The following is a 22,185-nucleotide window of genomic DNA, read 5'->3' as shown; positions in this document are numbered from 1 at the left end:
TCTCTACTAAAAATACAAAAAAATTAGCCGGGTGTGGTGGCGGGCGCCTGTAGTCCCAGCTACTCAGGAGGCTGAGGCAGGAGAATGGCGTAAACCTGGGAGGCAGAGGTTGCAGTGAGCCAAGATCATGCCACTGCACTCCAGCCTGGGCGACAGAGCGAGACTCCATCTCAAAAAAAAAAAAAAAAAAAACAGTGAGGCCCATGTAAAAGTATCTACAAGTGGGACTAAGTTATGAAATGCTCCATTATTCATTATACAGACACACAGACTACCCCCAGGTGACTAAAAATGAGTGAAAGATCAAAAGTTTTAACTCAGAAGCCACTCTGCCTCCCTAAACTCTAAAACTTTATGAAATTATTCTAGAACTGCTTATATGCAATAACATTTACACACAAAAGGCTAAATGATTATTATAAAAGGCTTTTAGCTAAGAGACAGGTGTTGGGTAATCACTGGTTTATAAAGCTCTATCTAATTAAAACTTGCTAAAAATAACCCAAAACACCAACTATTATCTTATAAATCGGTAGTTTCACCATAAACATTATGAGAGTTCAATTTACTTCTATATTACGGCCTTCCTTTGTGCCTCAATTCTTCCTCACTGTTGTCTCCCTATCTCCTAGCTCTTTCTTCCTCTCACTATGGTTAAATATAGAGATAACCCAATAACACAAAAGATGGCAGTATTCAATCACCTCCCTATTTCTAGGTATCCCAGTGGGCATGTCATGGTAAATATTTATCAACCAGCTCTACCAGGAAAAACAAAGTGGGGGACAGAGACCTGGATTCTAATGTTTACCAGTTTCCTTGGTATAAAAATTCCCACCATGGCCAATTTCAACCCAACAACACAACATCACTGAATGCAGAATTAGAAAAAGATACACAGGACGGGCACTGTGGCTCATGCCTGTCATCCCAGCACTTTGGGAGGCTGAGGCCGGCAGATCATCTGAGGTCAGGTGTTCAAGATCAGCCTGGCCAACATGGTGAAACCCCGTCTCTAGTAAAAATACAAAAATTAGCCGGAGTGGTGGCGGGCGCCTGTAGTCTCAGCTACTTGGGAGGCTGAGGCAGGAGAATCACTTGAACCCGGGAAGCGGAGGTTGCAGGGAGCCGAGATCGCACCACTGCACTCCAGGCTAGATGATAGAGACTCCATCTTAAAAAAAAAAAAAAAAAGTAAAAGAAAAAGATACACAGCAGCACAGTATTTCCATCACACAGACATGATAGAAACTTTAAAAGCATAGATATATAGCAACACTTGAAGTAACAGGAAGTGATGAGTATATATTATCAGTTATTAAATAAAATTTAACTTGTAAGCTTGTATATTTTAACATTTAACAGTGACTATGTTTAACAACCGCTCATAGAATGTCTGAAAATTTAACCATCAGTTCTCGCATGTGATAGAAGCTATCACCAGCACACCACTGACATGTCAGCTCAGTTCTACTCCATCCTACTAAGGCAAAGGTGCCATAGAATGGTAGAGAAATATGAACTCCTTCTCTGGTTCCCACAACTTCAAAATAGCAGGAATCAGAATAAAAGAAAAGAGGGCTAATCTGGTAGAGTCTTCTGGTTCCCACAACTTCAAAATAGCAGGAATCAGAATAAAAGAAAAGAAAGAGGGCTAATCTGGTAGAGTCTTTTCATAAGATGAGTAGGAGAGCAGGAAAGGCAGACTGCTGTATGTGACTACCAGGCTTACAGGAGCAAATCATGCTGGGATATCGCAATATGTATAACAGCTGGTATCAGTTTTACTTTTTTCTAGTTGCTTTCACTGACTAAATATAACAATTTGAAAAATGAGGGTAAAAAGTGCATACATAAGATTTATTATATGCTCATACTATGAGCTGCCAAAGAATACAGTCATCAGCATCAGCATGTTCTGTATAGAGAAAAGACCTACATCATTGCATTAACACAGCTGCTAGGTAAATGCCACTGGAATATGTCTACTTTTTCAGAGAGGTGTAACTCGAAATGATCTCAGAACAGTGGTCCCCAACCTTTTTGGCACCAGGGACAGGTTTTGTGGAAGAAAGTTGGTCCCATGGACGTGATGGGGTGGCAGGGCTTTGGGATGAAATTGTTCCACCTCAGATTATCAGGCATTAGATTCTTATAAGGAGCACGCAACCTAGATCACTCACATGCGCAGTTCACAATAGGGATTGTACTCCTATGAGAGTCTAATGCCAATGCTGATCTGACAGGAGGCAGAGCTCAGGTGGTAATGCTCGTTTGCCTGCCACTCACCTCCTGCTGTGTGGCCTGGTTCCTAACACGCCACAGACAGGTACCATCCATGGCCCAGGGCTTGGGGACCCCTGGTCTTAGAAAACTTAAAAGTACTGCAGTGAAAAGAGCTCATAGGCTGTGGAAGGCGTAAAAACTCCATGCAAATCTCAGTAGATTCCATTAACTAGCGATGTTATCTTAGGCAAAAGTAAAACCAACCAGTATACCCACGTGCCAGGGCAGCATGGTTTATACTGAAGACACAAGGGTGAACCAGGCAGAACCAGTGAAACTGCAACCCTCCTGGAGTCTATATTCTTTTTGAGACAGTCTCATTTTATTGCCCAGGCTGGAGTGCAGTGGTGCCATCTTGGCTCACTGCAACCTCTGCCTCCTGGGTTCAAGCGATTCTCGTGCCTCAGCCTCCCGAGTAGCTGGGACTACAGGTGTGAGCCAACATACCCGGCTAACTTCTTTATTTTTAATAGAGACAGGGTTTTGCCATGTTGGCCAGGCTGGTCTCAAACTCCTGACCTCAGGTGATCCGCCCGCCTCAGCCTCCCAAAGTGCTTGGATTACAGGCGTGAGCCAATGCACCCGGCCCTTAAGTGTATATTCTAGGGTACAAACAACGCAATATTTAAGAGCTCTGGTTTCCTTATCTATAAAATAGGCTGGTCACTATTCCAACCTTGCAGTGCTACTGGGATAATTAAATGAGACAATGTAAACGGCATAAAGAACATTTTTCACTTTTCCTTCACTATCTAAATGTGCTTCTTTCGTAGAAAAGCAAATGACAACAATATTTTCTTTTTTAAAATCATCTTCTCTGGCAAAGGTATGAAGAGGAACAGAGATAAATGGACCCCCCACCCCCACCCACCTGCCAAATTCTGAACTCTTTTAATAGGTTATTAGGAGACTACCAAGAGTTGTTTGTTTTTCCAGAGGCAAGGTCTCCCTATGTTGCCCAGGCTGTAGTGCAGTGGCTATTCACAGACACGATCATAAGGCACTGCAGCCTCAAATTCCTGGGTTCAAGCAATCCTCCCACCTTAGCCTCCTGAGTAGCTGGGACTACAGGTACAGGCCACTGTACCTGGCTAAGAGTTCTTACAGGTCTCGATTCTTTAGCTATTACCTTAGACGGTCGTAATTATTCTTTAGAGAAAAATGAACACAGGATTCTCGTGGATTTAGATTCCAGCAAGGCTGGAACAAGCAGACTGGCACACGAGCACACACATTTCTCAAGTGAATCACTTTGGATGGTAATGGTAAAGAGCATTTCAATGGTGGGAGGTCAAACCGCTCTACACGCCTTATATGGTCTCACACAATCCTGTGAAGGTGAATAATCACTCATTCATTTCATTAAGTAATTCAACAAAAAACGTAGAGGGCCTCTTCTGTGGCAGATACTGATTGAGGAACTAGAAGCATATAGCAGTGATCAAAACAGTCCAATATATACTGGGAAAAGTCAAAGGTTCACAAGCACAGCTATAAGATGGTGGCCCTCCCAATTCCGATGAAATGAGTGGCTTTGAAATGATGACTTTTTTCACCAATGTAAAGCAAATTTGCACAAGACTACTCTTCTTCTCTAGTAGGAAAGGTCTAAAGGATTCTATGTTTCCTAAATTGTCAATATATTTATTAATATAAATCAGAGCACTTTAGGCCCTTCATGCATAAAAGATTAGCTCTCATTCACCTAGGAAACAAATATTCTCAAAAGAATAAAAGAAACAATTTGTTAAAAGAACAAAATGAAACACTCCCTTCTGATAACTAAGGTATTTTTTAGTACATATATATGTTAAAATATTCCTGAATTTCTGAATCTAATGTAATTATTATGAATATTATAGGAAAATTCAAGAGAGTGAACATTCGTGTCATGTAAGTAAATAATGCCTGGCAGTTTCTCATTTTGGTAACTACTTGTAAACATTATTCTCTAATGTGGACATCTTCTGAGATGGTTTATATAATGGGATCTTACTTGTGGGAAACAGAAGAAAAACGTATTGACCTTAGAACTGAGATTTCATGTAGTTAAAAACGAAAACTCACTTCTCTGTATAGTACAGTATGAAAGTTCAATCTACAGTATGAAAATTCAATCTAGAGTGAGTTTATGATATTGCAATTATTAAATATATTCATGGAACAATAAACTATATTTTGGTATAAACATATTCAATTACACAACCAAAACAAAAAAATGGAAAGCTATTCAGCAGTCCCATTTAGATTCCCAGTGTCAGTAAAGAATCTGCTGAATTCACTTTTCCTTGAAACAACTCCCTCTCCACCAACAAAAAAATTAATTGACATACAGAATTGACTTCTGGGTAGGCTTTTCTTACAGCAGGTAGAACATAAATATTCCTGGCTAGATGTGGTAGCTCACACCTGTAATCCTAGCACTTTAGGAGGCTGAGGTGGGAGGATCGCTTGAGGTCAGGAGTTTGAGACCAGACTGGGCAACATGGTGAAATCTCATCTCTAAAAAAGATACAAAACTCAGCTATGGTGGCGCATGCCTGTAGTCCCAGCTACTCCGGAGGCTGAGGCAGGAGGATTACTTGAGCCCAGGAGGTTGAAACTGCAGTGAGCCATGATCGTGCCACTGCACTCCAGCCTGGGCCACAGAGTAAATCTCTGTGTCCAAACAAACAAATAAAACCATAACTATTCCTAAGATATCTTGAAAAATATATAATACTTAAGAGTAAGGTGAGCACGTGTTGCTAACTGAAAACCATAATAGAATACTTGCAATGAGACAGAAAATATTTCCCCCCATAACAAACTTAAATTCATCTACATTCAGGAACTGGAAGTAAACACAGTAATTTGTTACCTTTTCTTTCTAACACAGTACACAAATCACCTGACAGGACGATATATTACTTGTAGTTATTTCTTTTAAGTTAAAAAACAAACAACCAAACAAAACAGCAAAAGCTCCAGTGAGAATGCACTACATATTATGAAACTTTGCTCTCATAGAAGTCATATGTTGAGTATTTGGTCAATTCTTAATCTCATACAAATAAAATTCTGCTTTCACCCCATTTCTTCATACTTAAATAATCTTATTTGTTCTCATTAAATTAAGCAAGATTTGTTTTACGTTTCTATTAAGGTTTTTTAAGTTTTAGAATATTGAGTTTTCCTCAGTAAACTTCTTTCTCTGGCAAAAAAATGCCACATCTTTCAGCACTTTCGCCCACATGTACACTCTGACACACTCATGCACACACACATATAGGTATTACTTTCTAATATTGAGAATACTTTGAACTAGATGTTGTAAATTCCTCTTAGGGATAAATACTTAATTCACCATAAATAAATGGCAATTTATATATTGGGCTTAGAATCAATATTAGCAAACTACAGACTTATTGCTTGTAGCATATCAAGTTGGTAAACTAAATAAGCAATTCCATAAATTTTAAATTTTATTATACAAAAATGTATAAGGCCAGATAAAACCATAGGATCAAAAATAATCTGACAGTACTCATCATCTAAGTGATCAAGTTCTCAGTGAGAATAACCTAAAGAATGCTACTATCTCAATGAATTTTCACTAGCCCATATGTGATTTTCAGGTAGCCCAATGTCCACTTTTCTTTGAGAAAATAAAAAAATCTATAACTGCAAATGCACTGGGTGAAAATGTAAAAGTAATAATAAAACTCAAGCGAGATTAAATTTAAACCACAATGAGATACTGCTACAGAAGCAACCAACAGACTGTCAAAACTGCTAAAAGTCTGAATGTACCAAAGGCTGGTAATGCTGTGGGAGAAAACATTACAACATTTTTTAAAAGACTCTGGCATTATCTGGGAAAGCAGTAATTCTACTCTTTGGTAACTATTTTGAAGAAACTCTTACAGACCTGAAATATCCACAAGAATATTCATAGCAGCCCTGCTCATAATACCCAAATATCAGAACCAACCTAAAGGTTCATCAGGAGAATACAGAAGCTAGAAAACTACACAGTAGCAAAAAAGAAAAAAAGAATGAACGAACAGCAACCCACAATATCTTTGAAATGTTAAGCAAAAGAAGTCACTGAAGAATACATATAGTATGGTTCCATTTATGTGAAGTTCAAAAACAGGCAACTTCAACCTCATGCTTTGGGGTAGCGGGGTTGGATGCGTGTGTGCGTGCATGCGTGTGTGTTTGTAAATACAGTAAAACTATAAAGGAAAACAAAATGATACAAAGAAAAGGAAAATTATCAAAAAGTGATTTAATGTGTTAATGATTATTAATGTTTACAATACTAACATATTTTCAGTCATGTTCATTATTAACTGTTAGTTAGAACTGTAAATTTCTACTCTATGACGTGGGTCGGTTATATGGGTATTTGCTTTATAATTCTTTTTTTTTTTTTCCTTTTATGAGAGATATAGTCTTTCTCTGTTGCCCAGGCTGGAGCGCAGTGGCACAACCATAGCTCACTGCAGCCTCAAACTCCTAGGCTCAAGTAATCCTCTCATCTCAGCCTCCCAAGTAGCTAGGACTACAGGTGTGCACCATCATGCCCAGTTAATTTTTTTTTTTTTTAAATTTTGTATAGACAGAGTTGTTGCCCAGGCTGGTCTCAAACTCCTGGCCTCAAGCAATCTTCCTGCCTCAGCCTCCCAAAGCGATGGAATTACAGGCATGAACCACCATGCCCAGCTATAATTATTCCTTATACATATATTTTATGCATTCTTATGTATGTGTGACACATCTCAAGATTTAAAAGATTAGATTTGAGCTTCTAAAATAATTATTTTTGTGGTATCATGGTGGTTTGGTTAGTGCTATGATCGGAAGTCAAGGTAAGAGACAAATAAACAAGCTGGTCCTAGCACAGAATTTCATTACAGCTCAGAGCCATATCATGGCTAACCATACCCTACTTCCTTAAGTATGTGAATGCTGATCTCTGGCAGGAAAAACATCAACAATGCAAAGGAATTAAAAAACACATAACATTGTATTACAGACCAAAAAAAAAAAAAAAACAGGTAATAAGTGTTGACGAGAATGTGAAGAAATCGGGAACTCTCATACACTTCTGGTGGGAAGATAAAGTGGTACAGCTGTTTTGGAAACAGTCTGGCCATCCCCCAAATGGTTAAATACAGTTACCATAAGGCCCGGCAATTCCACCCCTAGGTATATACCCAAGAGTAATAAAAATATATGTTCACCCAAAAACTTGCACGCAAATGCTCATAGCCACAGTATTAATAGCCAAAAAGGGGAAACAACCCAAATGTTTATCAGTTAATGAATGGATTAATAAAGTGTGATATATCCATATGCTGGAATATTATCTGGCAATAAAAAAATGAAGAACTGACATATGCTACAAATACCCTTAAAAATTATGCTAAGAGGCCGGGCGCAGTGGCTCATGCCTATAATCCCAACACTTTGGGAGGCCAAAGTGGGTGGATCACCTGAGGTCAGGCATTTGAGACCAGCCTGGCCAACACAATGAAGCCCCATCTCTACTAAAAATATAGAAACTGGCTGGGCATGGTGGCGCACGCCTGTAGTCCCAGCTACTCGGGAGGCTGAGGAAGGAGAAATCGCTTGAATCTGGGAGGCGGAGGTTGCAGTGAGCCAAGATCACACCACTGCCCTCCAGCCTGGGTAACAGAGAGAGACTCTGTCTCCAAAAAAAAAAAGAAAATTATCCTAAGAGGACAATCACAAAATATCACATACTATATGATTCCATTGAAATGTCCAGACAGAATAAGCAACTCTCTAAAGATAGAAGGTACATTACCGGTGGCCTAGTGCTGGGGATGTAGGGGAATCAGGGGTAACTGCTAATGGGAATGGAGTTTTGTAGGTGATGAAAATGCTCCAAAACTGACTGTAGTGATGGATGCACAATATAAGAAACCACTGAACTGTATGCTTAAATAGGTGAATTGTATGGTATGTGAATTATACCTCAACAAAATTGTTATGAAAAATTGCATTACAGGTGATCACTGCCACAGTCAAGGCACAACAGTCTCAGACATTGTCAGGCTTTGGTAAATACATGCATGTGTCCAGTGAACTTCTACATTCTGCAGCTGAGAGAGATCTGACTGACTAGTCATAAACCTAAAAGCTGTATCAAATGGCTTTGTTTCCAATTCTTGGTCCAGTCATCAATAGGTTTTGATTCTATTCATCAGAGGCTGGGCCAGAATCCACGTTAGCCTTTAGAATGCTCTAAATTATATATGCATGCAAAGCAGTTTCTTCTACAAGTGACCCACAGCACTCTTTTCTGAAGTGATTTTCCAGGACTCTCCATGAGAGGAAAATCTGAAACTCACTAAATTCATTAACCAGAAGGCTTCATTGTGCTTTCTTGACTTCATATGTAGAGATTTTTTTCCAAACCACACTGGAAAATAACAGGATTGGAAAAGCGATCAGTCGGTTCACATTCCATCTCACCAATATTCAACAGCCTGCTCAAATTCAGATGTGAAATTAAAACACTTCCAATGGGGTTCAATCCTGCTTCTAATGACAGTTCTATATAACAGTTAATAATGAACACAACTAAGAAATTACAGAAATAACATACCAAGAATAGTCACTGACAAAAATAAGATTAAAAAACAAACTTTCTAAAAGTAAAATTCAAAATTACTCCTGGTTCCCTCCTTTTTTGGTAATCTTATGCTGTTTCTTTTTTCTTTTATTTCTTTTGAATTTATTGTATCTTGATATATACTATGCACATTGGAAAGTTCACAAAAATTCTTTCAACGGCAAATTCGGGACAAAAAAATAAAATAAAATCCAAAGGCAAAAATAGGAATTCCTTCCATTACTCTGGATTTATGACAGTTGTGGCCAATATAAATGTTTAGTAATAATTTGCTATTATGCAGCATCTTTATTTTTAAAACCTGATAAAAATAACCAAAGGTCAATATTATAACAATAAAAGTTTAATTCTATTCTTTATAGATGAGGATACTTTAAAATACATATAGATTATTCTATTAATCTTGCTCCAGTATTGGATCATGGCCCCCTAGCCCAAACTGACATTTGTGATTCACAGTTGGCTGTAAATTTCTCTGTTCCAGGGCAACTCTAAAAGGGGCTGGCCAATATTAGTGAAATTCGGAAAGCAGTATTCAAGCCCTTGATTGTTAGCAGCTCTTCTGTAAGATTTCACACGACTTCTTAGGGTTGGGGTGTAAACCCTAGAAGATGTTAACATAACCACAGCAGGGACCAGTCCTAGTAGCAAGCTGGTGATGAAAATGAGGAACAAAGCCACAGAGAGGGAGCCAAGGGAAATGCAAAGTCAGTCCCTGGGAGGCACAAGAGGCAGCTCCGCCCCTGTAAGTGGGAAGCCAAAATCCACAACAGGCAAGGCCCAGTGAGCACAGCCTATTTCAGTCTAATTCCAGGCAAAGGTCTATGAACAGAGGTTCCTATTCCAGGGAGCTGGAAGGAGGCATAGTTTTGTATAGTGTGTAGTATTGTGTAGTAGTAATGCCCACTGCTGCCCTTGGCTTCAGGACCATGCCAGATGAAAAAGAGTGAAAATAGGCTTACAGCCAGGCAAGAAGGCTGCTCCACTGGTGAGGCTGATTCTGGTCAACCCCTGCCGGCCTCCCCCACCTTCCCACTGACCCAGGACAATCTGCAGATGTGCCAGCCCATTTATAAAAGGGTCCTGATTTTCCTACCTGTAAAATGTGATGGTTAAATGAATTGACCTCTACCGCCTCTCTAAGTCTAAAATGGTGTAGTATCTATGTTATCCTTAAGATAAAGGAACATATATAAGGCTTCAGTACAGCAGGTGAGATTTCTTAAAACACACAAACGAGTGGCTAACTTTTTAAAATGAATCCAGAACCTAACTTTTTTCTCAAAACCTTTTGCTCATATGGCTTTTTTGATCATTCATAGCTATTACTAACAAACCCAAACAAACCCAAAGATCTAGACTTCATTATCAATCCAGGCTTCAGAGACAGCTGTACAGAACTTTAGACTTACAAACCAAATTATTACTTAACTCATATTCACTTTTCTGAATATTTACTTTGTGGTTTTCCTACTGATTTTCTCAGAATAAGATGGAGATGAACCAAAGCTCCTAAATAACTCTTGGTTACAGGCACTAGTTTACGGAGAGCTGGCATCTCTCTCGGGTCCTTATTTACCTAAATATCTCAGATAAAATTCACTTTAGAGAGTACCAGGATGCAATGTTAAGACTTACTATGTAGCTACAGTAATCAAGACAATGTGGTGTGGGAGGAGGGATACAGAGATCGCACAGTTCAACCAAGCCAGGAACAGAGGACCTGGAAACAGACACACATCAATATACCCAAATAATTTTCTTTTTGGAGATGGGGTTTCGCTCTTGTTGCCCAAGCTGGAATGCAATGGCATGATCCTGGCTCACTGCAACCTCCGCCTCCCAGGTTCAAGCGATTCTCCTGCCTCAGCCTCCTGAGTAGCTGGGATTACAGGCATGCGCCAGCACGGCCAGCTAATTTTTACATTTTTAGTAGAGAGGGGGTTTCACCATGTTGGTCAAGCTGGTCTCGAACTCCTGATCTTGTGATCTGCCCGCCTTGGTCTCCCAAATGCTGGGATTACATGTGTGAGCCACCATCCGGCCCCAGATGATTTTTAACAGAGGTGAAAAGTGATGCAAGGGAGGAAAACAGTCTTTTCTAAAATATTGCTACAGCAATTGGACATTGATAGAGGAGGTGGGAGAGGAAGATAAGGGAGGAGGGAGAGGAAGATGGGGGGAGGGAAGGAGGAGGAAAAAGAGAAGAAGAGCCTTTCAACCTAAACCTCACACATTATATAAAAATTTACTCACAATTAATCATAGACTTCCATGTAAAACTATAAAACTTGTAGGGAAAACAAAAAGGAAAAAAATCTTTGGAGTCTGGGCGTAGACAAAGGTCTTTAGACTTCACACCAAAAGCATAAAAGGAAAAATTGTCCAATTGGATGTCATCAAAATGAAAAACTTTTTCCCTGCAGAAGAACCTGTTAAAGGAGGGAAAGACAAGAAAGTATTTGCAAACTACGTATTCAAAAAAGGCCTTGTGTCTAGAATATATAATGAACTCTCAAAACTCGGCAGTTAAAAAAAATTCAAACAATCCTATTAGAAAATGGGTGAAAAACAAAGAGACATTTCATCAAAGAGGAGATACAGAAGGCAAATAAGCACATTGAAAGATGCTCAAGATTACTAGCCATTGAAGAAATGTAAATCAAGGCCACAGTGACCATTAAAAATATCAGACCAAATGCTGACAAGGATGAAGAGAATTGAGATCACTTGTACATGGCTGATAGAAACATAAAATGGTACAACCACTCTGGAAAATTTTGTCAGTTTCTTATAAAACTAAACATTCAATTATAATAATAGGATATAGCAGTGTACTCTTGGGTACTGTCTTAGTCCATTCAGGCTGCTGTAACAAGACTACCATAGACGAGGTAATTTAGAGATGATAGAAATGTATTGCTCATGGTTCTGGAGACTGGGAAATCCAAGATCAAGGCACCAGCAGATTCAATGTCTGGTGAAAGCCTGTTCCTCATAGATGGCACCCCTCCATGTGTCCGCACATGGTAGAAGGAGTGAGCAAGGTCCCTCTGGTCTCTTTAATAATGGCACTAATCCCATTAATAAGGGCTGAGTCCTCACGATATAATCAGCCCCCAAAGACCCCACCTCTTAATACCATCACGTTGGAGGTTAAGTTTTAACCTATGCATTCTGGGGGAACACAAACATTCAGACCTCAGAAGGCATTTATCCCAAAAAACTAAAAGTCATGTTCAAGCAAAGCCAGAACTATCAAATGTCCTTCAACAGGTTAAACTGATTCATGCATATGATGAAATCCTGCTCAGCAACATAAGAAATAAGCTATTGATACACAAAACAAATGGATCTCAAAGAAATTAGGCTGAGAAAACAGCCAATCTCAAAAACTTATACCCTGTGAGATTTCATTTACATGACACTATGAAATAATTCAGAGATGGAGAACAGATGGGTGGTCACCAGGAGTTACGGATAGCAGGAAGAAAGGGGAGTGGCTATAATGGGCTAACACAAAAGAGCCTTTTGGTGCTAGAACCACTCCATATTTTAATTATGGTAGTGATTATTACAAATCTGAATGAGTTCCGTGGACTGTACTCATGTCAATTCCTGATTTTTATATTAAAATATAGTTATGCAAGATGTTACCATGAGGCAAAACTAAGTGAAAGATACATGGAACTTCCCTGCACATTTTTTGCCACTCCTTAAAAATTCATGATTATTTCAAAATAAAAGTTTGAAAAAAAAATACCAGGAGCTTTGTACCATCTTGAGTTCATATTCTGGCTCTACCACTACTGTGGATAAGTTAGTTGGCCAATCTGGACCTTTGTTTCTTCATGTTTAAAATAAGGAAAATAATATTTGCTGGCAGCTTAGTGAAACTTAAGAAGAGAAAAAGAAAAATAACAGATTTCATCTCAGATAAATGGGACCAGATGGCAAGGTATTTTTCAAAAATAGTGCCATATATGACACTGCTTGTATAATTAAGTTACACAGTCCCCTTACAACTTTTCACAGTCCATTGATAAATGTGACTTTTCTTTTTGTAGACAAAATTAGGTTTATACTTAAAAGCATTATTATTAGAACAATAGCCATGTCACCATGCAGACCGGAATACTGAGGACAAGTAAACTTCTGATAGTCCATAATCTGATGAAACGCACCTCAAAAGGTTAAAAAAACATTCTACAAGGATAAGTGATTTGACCTGGAATTTGATATGGTTCATTTCCACATCAAGATCAAACAGATTAATTAGCTGCTTTTTAACCAAATAAATACTGGTTGCTTTAGAGAGCAGACACTGGGAAAAAAAAAAAAAAAAAAAAAAACTTCAAAACTCAGCACTAGCCACTTTTCTCTGTAGATCCCTTTCATGGTTAGGTTTTCCAGGTTCAATTAGCAAAGGATACATACAAAGAAACGTTCAAGATCTTGGCTAGCAACTTGACACCCTCAGGCCTACCTGGTTCCTTCTTGCAACGTAACGGAAATTCCTGTGCCAATCGCTTGCTGGCTGCAGATCCCTGCCAGCCCATGTGAAAGTGGCTGCCAGCCTTCAGGCAGCAACCTGCCTGGCTACGTCCTGCACACAATCTGAACACTTCCTCTTGCCTCCATCCAAGATCAGAGTGAACGGCCACTTGGAGCCGATGGCTAATGGTGGGAACAACAGCAACTCAGAGCCAGATTTTGTCAAATTATATTTGAGAAAGAGGAGAGAGAACAGGATGCCAAATAAATGACAGCCTTAGTTCTATTGCTCAAAACAATTTTATTTGTTTATGCAATTGATGGCGAAACATATGAGATTAATAAAAACTTTTTTTAATGAGGCAAAGAGACTTGTGAGGCTTTGTGAGGGCTCTGAAGTTTCATTTAAACAAAGAGTCTCCTGAAAATCTGTAATGCTGAAATTATCTCATTACCATCACACAAAAGAATGATCACCCCCCACTGACATGGCCTCCTACTCACAGTTGTATTTGAAGAACAGATTTACCAAAAACATTTAGAAAAATAGTCTCTGGGCAGTTTTTTTTCTTTTTCCAGTATGAGTTGAGGAAAAAAGCATATAGTTACATATACAGCTCTTCTGCTACTGCAACAGGATTAACAGATAAGGCTGTTTCTCCCCTTCTAGTCCCTGACCAAGTACAAATCCAGCCCTACAACAGTAACACAAAATACCATAAATGATGTGGGTAACTTTCTAATTCCACCAATGCATGGTTCAAGAAAATCAGAGCCTCTTTAAAGGAAATCAAGTGACTTTACTGAAAATGTAAATAGATCTATTACATATTTAATATCCCATCCTCTCCATTCACTCCTATTTTGCTCTTTTTTCTTACGAAATTGTTTGCCCTGGGCAGAGGCTTCTGTTGACTGAGTTAGAGGGGAGCAACAGGAGAAAATGGCTTCCAGGAAAGAGGAAAACACTGGAAAACGTGGCCAATGTAAATGATTTCCAAAATCTGTAATTCCAAGTCCACCTACCTACTAGACTTGAGGCTATGCAGGAAAGTCAGTGCTGAACCAGGAATGAGGTCAGTATGATAAACCTGAATCTGCCTTGGTTCTGTTCCATAATCTAGGCTGAACAATCCAGAAAACAAATGCAAGTGAATTGTGTAGATAAATGACACACCAGGAACTAAGCGTTACACCATATACCAAAACTCATCCAACAATCAGATCGGGATGCCACAGCTGTAAAGAGAATCAGGGAATCAAACTGCTTTGCTATCTCCAAAGAAGAATCCTCCATGAGAGGGACTTACTGAAGCTTAAACAGAGAAAACTGAGAAAGATTTTCCACTATCTAAGTCAGTCTCCACATTCTCCCTATGGCCTTGGCTGGGTATTTGAGGATCATCTTTGACTAAGTTCTCTTGGTAATTTTCCATATCCAGTTTCTGTAACATAAAAACTTAACCATACTTTAAAATGCTAAGGGCTTTTCCTTTCAAAGCTTCCCTCCATCTCCAATCCTACTGCCGCCCCCCAGTGACCTCACACCTAGACTAATGAAACCACCTGGGCTGTTCTCTGTGGTTTCCAGCTCTCTGACCTACAAACACATAGAGTACATCACCAGCCCCCGACTTGTCCCACCAGCACCCTACTTGTTCCCACGCAGGGTGGGAAGCCATTACAGCAGCTCCCAGAGAGATCACGAAGGCTCAAAAGCAGGAGACAGATTAAAGTTATAAAACTTTTATTCCCTTGAAAGTTATCATAATGACCTAATAACACCGTGACCCTACCAAAGGTAAAATTCCCTCACCTATAAAATTAAGGCAGTAGATTTGATCAGCGGTTTCTCAATTAAGTACGCAGGAGTGTGGAATGGTCAAGGGAAGAGTTTCCAGGGCCACTACGAAAAGAAAGATGAGCAGCTGGGCTCCGGCCTCTCTGCCCTCAGTCAGCTCCACCTGCACGTTTTGTACAGTGGGCTTTCAGGTGGGAGTAACTGAAGACAAAATTCTACGATCACTTCTTAGAAGAAACCATAGCCTGGGCACGGTGGCTCATGACTGTAATCCCAGCACTTTGGGAGGCCGAGGAGGGCGGATCACGAGGTCAGGACCATCCTGGCCAACATAGTGAAACCCCGTCTCTACTAAAAATACAAAAATTAGCCAGGCGTGGTGGCACGCACCTGTAGTCCCAGCTACTCGGAAGGCTGAGGCAGGAGAATGGCATGAACCCAGGAAGTGGAGGTTGCAGTGCGCCAAGATCGCAACACTGAACTCCAGCCTGGCAACAGAGCAAGACTCTGTCTCAAAAAAAAAAAAAAAAAAAAAAAAAAAAAGAAGAAGAAGAAACCATTAACGGTCTCGATCAGATTACAATTCAAGTCCCATCTCACTCTAAAATTCTGTGATACTATGACTTTTGGGGGGCCTATTAGAAGACAGTAACAAGGAGCTGTCCTGGATGCCTTCAAATAAGCAAACTCAAAAAATATTCAGTAGTGGCTGAAACAAGCGCATATTGAGCATCGAGTGGGAAGCTGACAGCATTGAAGGGAAAACTAGGCCACAGGATTTGCTCCTGAGCAGTTTCTCAGAGTCCTTTTCTCCAGTTCCTACCAAGTTGAGGGAACTTTTTCCACCAAGACACAAACTCTAGACTTTTGGTTTAGGTTTTTGTTTCTTTACACCTGTCTGCACGATAGGGCTAAGAGCTCACATTGCCACCAACCTGTGCAACAGTGTGGCTGTGAAGGCTGCAGGCCAGTCTGGCCTCCTCAAAGCATCCTCTCAGATGTCTGAGACAGACTGGGGCTTACCCCAGAAGGTAACTCCTGCTGATAAGAAATCCTTCCTAGGGCCAAAGAAATCACTGTTTGACTCTTGAGGCATTCTTCACTCCTGTTTTTCTTCCTCCTCCTTCCTTCCTATAAGAAAGGTGTCTTTTAAGTATATCTACCAGGAAACCTGAATAGTTAGGCGCTTTCCCCTCTTAATTTGTTCCGTATCCCGCTGGTGATTCATGCCCCCAGCCTGCTCCTTCCTCAGTACACTGAGGTGGCTCTGTTCTGCTCAGCTGTGGGAGGCCACGTCAGCAGGAAACAGCACTGGCTGCCAGGTCGCATTCAAGACAGTCTGGAGCAAGGCAGCGTGCAGCACATGCAGGACAGAGGCCGCCTCTGTGGTTTCTCCCAAGTGCAGGGAGCACTCGGCTTGGAAAAAAAGGCTGGCCTCTGCGCACCACAGCGACACCAGCTTAGGGGAGACACAGAATACTATCTTTGAGACTTCCCTCGTTTTTCAATGTTCCCCAGATAGTCCCAGCTCTGGAGTTATTATTTTCTCTTCTTCTCCTTTTCTTAGAGGGCTTACTGTACTGTATCCAAATTCACATTTGGAAAAGGCTGCCACAAGCCAAATCAAACTTCTTCGTGGCTTTCTGGCTCCCAAGCCCGACAGAGGAAATTCTGCACACCCCATCAACCAATCTCAGCGGTCCCGACACCCATGAGTCAGGATGGAAAACCTGACCCAGGGGCCGACACAGAAAAGTGGTCACTACAGGCCTTTTTCCTTCTAAACACATTCAGTAAACACAGTAAACAAAGAAGCCATGCCAGATGTCATCATAATACCTCACAGGATGGATTCATGACAAGCGGCAAATGAATTGTTCTGTGCAAAGAGACAATGACAATACCACATTTCATGTAGCTGGCCCAGTGAGTCCAAAATCAATCCTCACGTAAACCAACATGATTAAGGGGAAAGAGCTGAAATAGCAGGGCTCCTACGCACCTGGGATTCCTAAGCATTTAATTTGCTGGAAATTTCAAACAGGGGTCCTGTGAAAAGAAGAAGTGTGATTTTTCTCAGAAACTTTCTAAGTTGAGCACGTTCCCCTCTGCTATCAGGGGAAGGGCTTCTTAAAAGACAGCCCCAATGTCAAAACCTTCTCTCCAAAAATACCAGGTTTGAAGAAAAAAAAAAAAAGCCCTTCCCATGGAGGATATGAGTAGCAGAAACAGGAGAAAAAACAGGAAACAGGAGGTGAAGACAGGGAGTAGTTGAGGACATGAAGGGTACGGAGAATGGGCAATGGATGGAGAACGGACAGGAAGCAATGCAACACACCCGTGGAAACACAGCAAAGGCAGTCTGATTCTGATCCTGATCTGACAATTTTGCCAGGCACTGCGCTACTACTTAGAAGGAGTTAAGTACCCCATACATACACACAGAAACCCAAATGCAAAAGGAGTGGGGAGTGGAGGGGTGAGGCTTCTAAGAGGGATCTACAGCAATATGGGCATGAAGAGTGAGCCAGAAAAGGGAGACCACCACACAGAGCTAGGAGGCCACCTATGGCTGCAAAACCAGCGATTTTTCTGAAGAGGAACTGGCAGCCAAAACAAACCGAAATGTTATATAGCTACTTAGAGAGTTGGTGATGTAAAAGGTATTCCTTTTTATTTCCAGTCATTTGTGAACATGAAGAAGCCTGACAGCCCCTCTAAAGTGAGCGGCCAATTCATCAAACCTGGTGATCAGACAGGGACTGAGTATCCACAAGTGGGTATCACCAGCTCCTCTACTGATGGGGAGAATGAAAATATTAGATTCTGCTACCTCTTAACTTACTGAAAACCAGAGAAATACAGTAAGCCCTCACATAATGTCATCCACAGGTTCCTGGAAGCTGCAACTTTGAGTGAAATAATGCATAACAGTTTTTCCCCTCATCAATGCTGTAACAAATCCACGTCAAAGGAAGCAACGCAACTCAAGGACCTGTTATATGTTTCACTTACAGTTTCCAAGAACCTATCCACAACATTACATGAGGACTTAGGGTATTTCAAGTTTAATTAGCTACCGCAGGTTATAAATAAATATACATTTACATGGAAGAAAAATCGCCTACTAATCTAGGATAACACTTTAAAAGCATTTCCAAAATTAAAACTACCAAATCTCAAATACTTCTTGTACATCTGGAATAAATTTAAATTAGTTATTATGCAAGTGAAGTATCTAGAGGCAGATGGGCTAGATCCAAAGGTAATATATCTCTCTTGGTTAACACTATAGGAAAAAAAAAGGGGTTGGGGAAGTGGGGAGTGGAGTCAGGGAGGTGGTAAGCAAAGAAAGCTAAATAGTTTCTATATAAAGTTAGAAGCACATTTAGATTGCTGAACTGGGTTATATAGTTTTTAATAGGATAATGCTACAACAGCAAACATGTGAACAATGGAAACCTTAAAATTATTTAAAACCCAAAGTGTAGACTTTACCAAAAGGTTGGACAAAGCAGAACACACGAAAGTGGTAGCACTGGCAAATACACACACACATATAGAGTGTGTGTGTCTGTATGAGTACACACAAATATGCATACATATGCACACACACAAAAATAAATAAGGCTTTCGGCATAATGAGACAAACTAACAAAGAATATCACAAGATTATGACTTGTATGTAAGTTCTCCAGGGCATATTTAGAAGCAATGATGTTTAAACAAATTAGTCATATTTCTACAACTAAGGAGACTGAATAGAAAGCTATCTCAATTTTTTCATACACACAAAATGATTATGCAAACACAAACTTAGAAAAAAAACCTATGTAGATTTGTTATTTTTTAAAAACTTAATATCTAGATGAGAAAAATAAAGAGTAGTGTATTTTATGGATTATTTGAAACTTGAAGGATAAACGCTTGAGCGGATGGACACCCCATTCTCGATGATGTGCTTATTTCACATTGCATGCCTGTATCAAAACATCTACCCCATAAATATATACACCTACTATGTACCCACAAACTTTTTTTCAATAAAAAATTATAAGCGTATTTCACTGATTCCAAGTACCTTTTTCACATTTTCACATTTCCACATTTCCTGAAAAAGGAAGTCAACTTAATCGGTGGTGTTTTCTCTTTTGAAGAGACATTAAAAAAAAAAAAAATGATGCATTTAAAAACTAATGGCATAGGTTTGACAAAATGATACCAAATAATCCTAAAAAACCAACTGGAAAAGGACAACTATGTGTAATGCCCCATAGATGAGAGACAAGCAGAAAGGCCATCCCATCTAGCTCAGCCGATAAGAGGTGTACGCATGGGGGATGGGGAGTCAAGACACACACACATCCTTTAGCTGAGGCAGTACACCTAAAATGAGAAGGTACCACTTCTCTGTTTTAGAGTTTTTTCATTCACAAATAATTCAAAACCTTAAATATTAGACATAAAAGTTAAATCCACAATTTTTTTTGAAGTGCAACGTGAACTAAATACTTATGACAATACTATCTTTAAAAATATTCTGGGACCCAATAATTGTATCTAAATCTCTGAAGGTGAGGCCCGAGCATCAGTATTTTTAAAAAATCTCTAGCTATTCAAACATGCAGCCAAGATGAACAACCAGTGAGAGAAAGCACCCGACATGGCTGGGCGTGGTGGCTTACACCTGTAATCCCAGCACTTTTGGAGGCCAAGATGGGTGGATCACAAGGTCAGGAGTTCGAGACCAGCCTGGCCAATATGGCGAAAGCCTGTCTCTACTAAAAATACAAAAATTAGCTGGGCAAGGTGGCGGGCACCTGAAGTCCCAGCTATTCGAGAGGATGAGGCTGGAGAATCGCTTCAACCTGGGAAGCAGAGGTTGCAGTGAGCTGAGATCATGCCACTATACTCCAGCCTGGGTGACAAAGCAAGACTCTGTCTCAAAAAAAAAAAAAAAAAAGAAAAAGAAAAAAAAGAAAAAACACCCAACATACAAAAGGTATACACAAGCTTTTTTAAAGTAGCAATTATTAAAACAAGAAAAATCACACTGGATTAATTTTCTTTCCTGTTGTTACTAGTCAAGAGTAACATATGCTTATAAAATTTTAGAGAAATTTATGTAGGACCTAAAGTAAGGTCTCAATGATAATTTAAAATCTCACTTTCAAGTAGAAAATCCTAGATAATTAAGCTCTTGAAATCTGCCCACACTTGAACCTATTTAAGTAAAGTTTTAAGTATTTTCATAAAAATTAGGGACATATAAACTGCAGAGAATGCCACAGGAATTAAAGAAAGGAAAGAGAAAAGGGGTGGTAAAAATAATTTTAGAAATTATCTGTTCTAATTTTCTTATTTTAAGGTGAGAAAACTGAACCCCTGATCAATGGAACCAGACTAAATGGTAAGGAATTTAAACCTGTATCTGGGGACCCTCTTCCTCTTCTCAGAGCCAGAAGGTTCCGTTAGATGTCTTCATTTAAAGTGGAAGAGAAAATTTAAGAATCTAATTAATTGATTTTTACTGTATAAATTCAAGTCCAATGACTTTTCACCTGAATTTCATAAAAACAAACAAAAACAGCTGCACATAACAAAGGGTCTGTGGAAGGCGCAGAGTTAGTAAGATTTGTATCAGTGAAGGGAAACAGGCTTGAAACAAATTTAGAGAGGCCAGACTGGTAAGGCTATTTCACCCTTCCTGTTGAGCCATTTCCTATGTCTCCTAAATACATTATCCAGAGCTACTTTTCAGCACTTTGGCTCAAATTCTAAAGAACCTCATTTTCTTCAAAGTCTGTTCTATGGTTAATTACTTGCCTTCTAACTACCCTGTGTATAGCCAAGAAAAGGTAAAATGCACCTGTTGTTCTTGAGTTACATCTGAGATGGAGCCTGGCATTCTATTCGCTTCTGAGGAATGTTAATTGCTGATACCAGCATGACAGGTGCAATGAGGAGTAGAAAAATGATCAATGAACTCAACCACTGAACAGGAGTAGAACTCAGACACTATGAGAAAACTCCTCAGCGCTGTAACTGTAATTACTAATAATAATCAGACTGGCAATCAGTAATTTGACGCTTGAAATAGATTTTTTAGATTGTTTTAAAAACAAATACATTTTTAAACAGGGCCCAAAGTTCTAAATTTCTACAATAGTCTCTGTCCACGTGAGAAAAAAAAGAAATGTGTAATTCCATTTTCCATGTTACTATGGAGCCAATTCACTCACCTCAACTGTCTCTCATGGCGTCTCTCTTCTGTAGGCAATGTTTCTCAGTTCCAGATCATTACTGGTGTGGAGTCCTATCTATTTTGAATTCTGAGTCACTTCCTTTCTCACCAGTTTCATGCTTTAAAACTTTCCCATTTTTGTATAATACTTTACAAAATGAAGCCAACTTCCATATTGGCCCACTATTTTTTTTTCACCCTCCACATTGGCTGCTGCTTTTACTGTGGCCCAATTGACTGGGAAGAAGGGATGTACTTATTGCTTGAATAAGTACATCCCTTATGTAGATGTTTAGAATATTTTTTATAAGTTTCCTAACTTGGTGATCTCCAAATACTACATAATATTATTCATTAGACTTTAAAATATCCTAACGATATATCTGGCAATCATATTTATTCTTATTATGGGGAAACTGAGGCACAGTGAAGAAAAACAAGTTCCTAATAAAATTAGGAACTTAATAAAATTAGCAACTGAATTAGGAGATGTAAACTGAAAGACTACAAACAAATCCTTTGAAAATTAGGGTCCCGGGTTCAAACCTCAATTCATTAAAACTGTAGAAAAGGGAGGAAAAAGTTTTCAAAAAGAAAAAATTCTATCTTTGAGCTTATAAATAATAATTTTTAAGTCAATTTTTCTCATTTTGCTGCATCTAGATGGAATTTTTTTCCCTTTTGTCCACTGTGTGACCAAACTTAATTCTG

The 22,185-nt window shown here is 39.4% G+C and overlaps 1 protein-coding gene and 1 long non-coding RNA gene across 8 annotated transcripts in view; both read right to left on the bottom strand.

Annotated features, from left to right (window-relative positions):
- FNDC3B (fibronectin type III domain containing 3B) overlaps positions 1-22,185 on the bottom strand; it is a 361,400-nt gene that overhangs the window by 231,515 nt on the left and 107,700 nt on the right. Inside the window, exon 1 of one of the 7 annotated variants that reach the window (XM_054550322.2) lies at positions 21,473-21,791. The gene's annotated coding sequence lies outside the window, so the exon portion shown is untranslated. 7 annotated transcript variants of the gene reach the window in all.
- Positions 4,209-22,185, bottom strand: part of LOC129058727 (uncharacterized) — a 32,281-nt gene continuing 14,304 nt past the window's right edge. The window contains exon 2 of the long non-coding RNA XR_008524054.2: positions 4,209-19,982. This is a non-coding gene — a long non-coding RNA (uncharacterized LOC129058727). The remainder of the gene's footprint in view (positions 19,983-22,185) is intronic.

The sequence above is a fragment of the Pongo abelii genome, chromosome 2 (assembly GCF_028885655.2).
Source record: "Pongo abelii isolate AG06213 chromosome 2, NHGRI_mPonAbe1-v2.0_pri, whole genome shotgun sequence".
Lineage (NCBI taxonomy): Eukaryota > Metazoa > Chordata > Mammalia > Primates > Hominidae > Pongo > Pongo abelii.
This window is presented reverse-complemented; position numbering and strand designations above follow the sequence as displayed.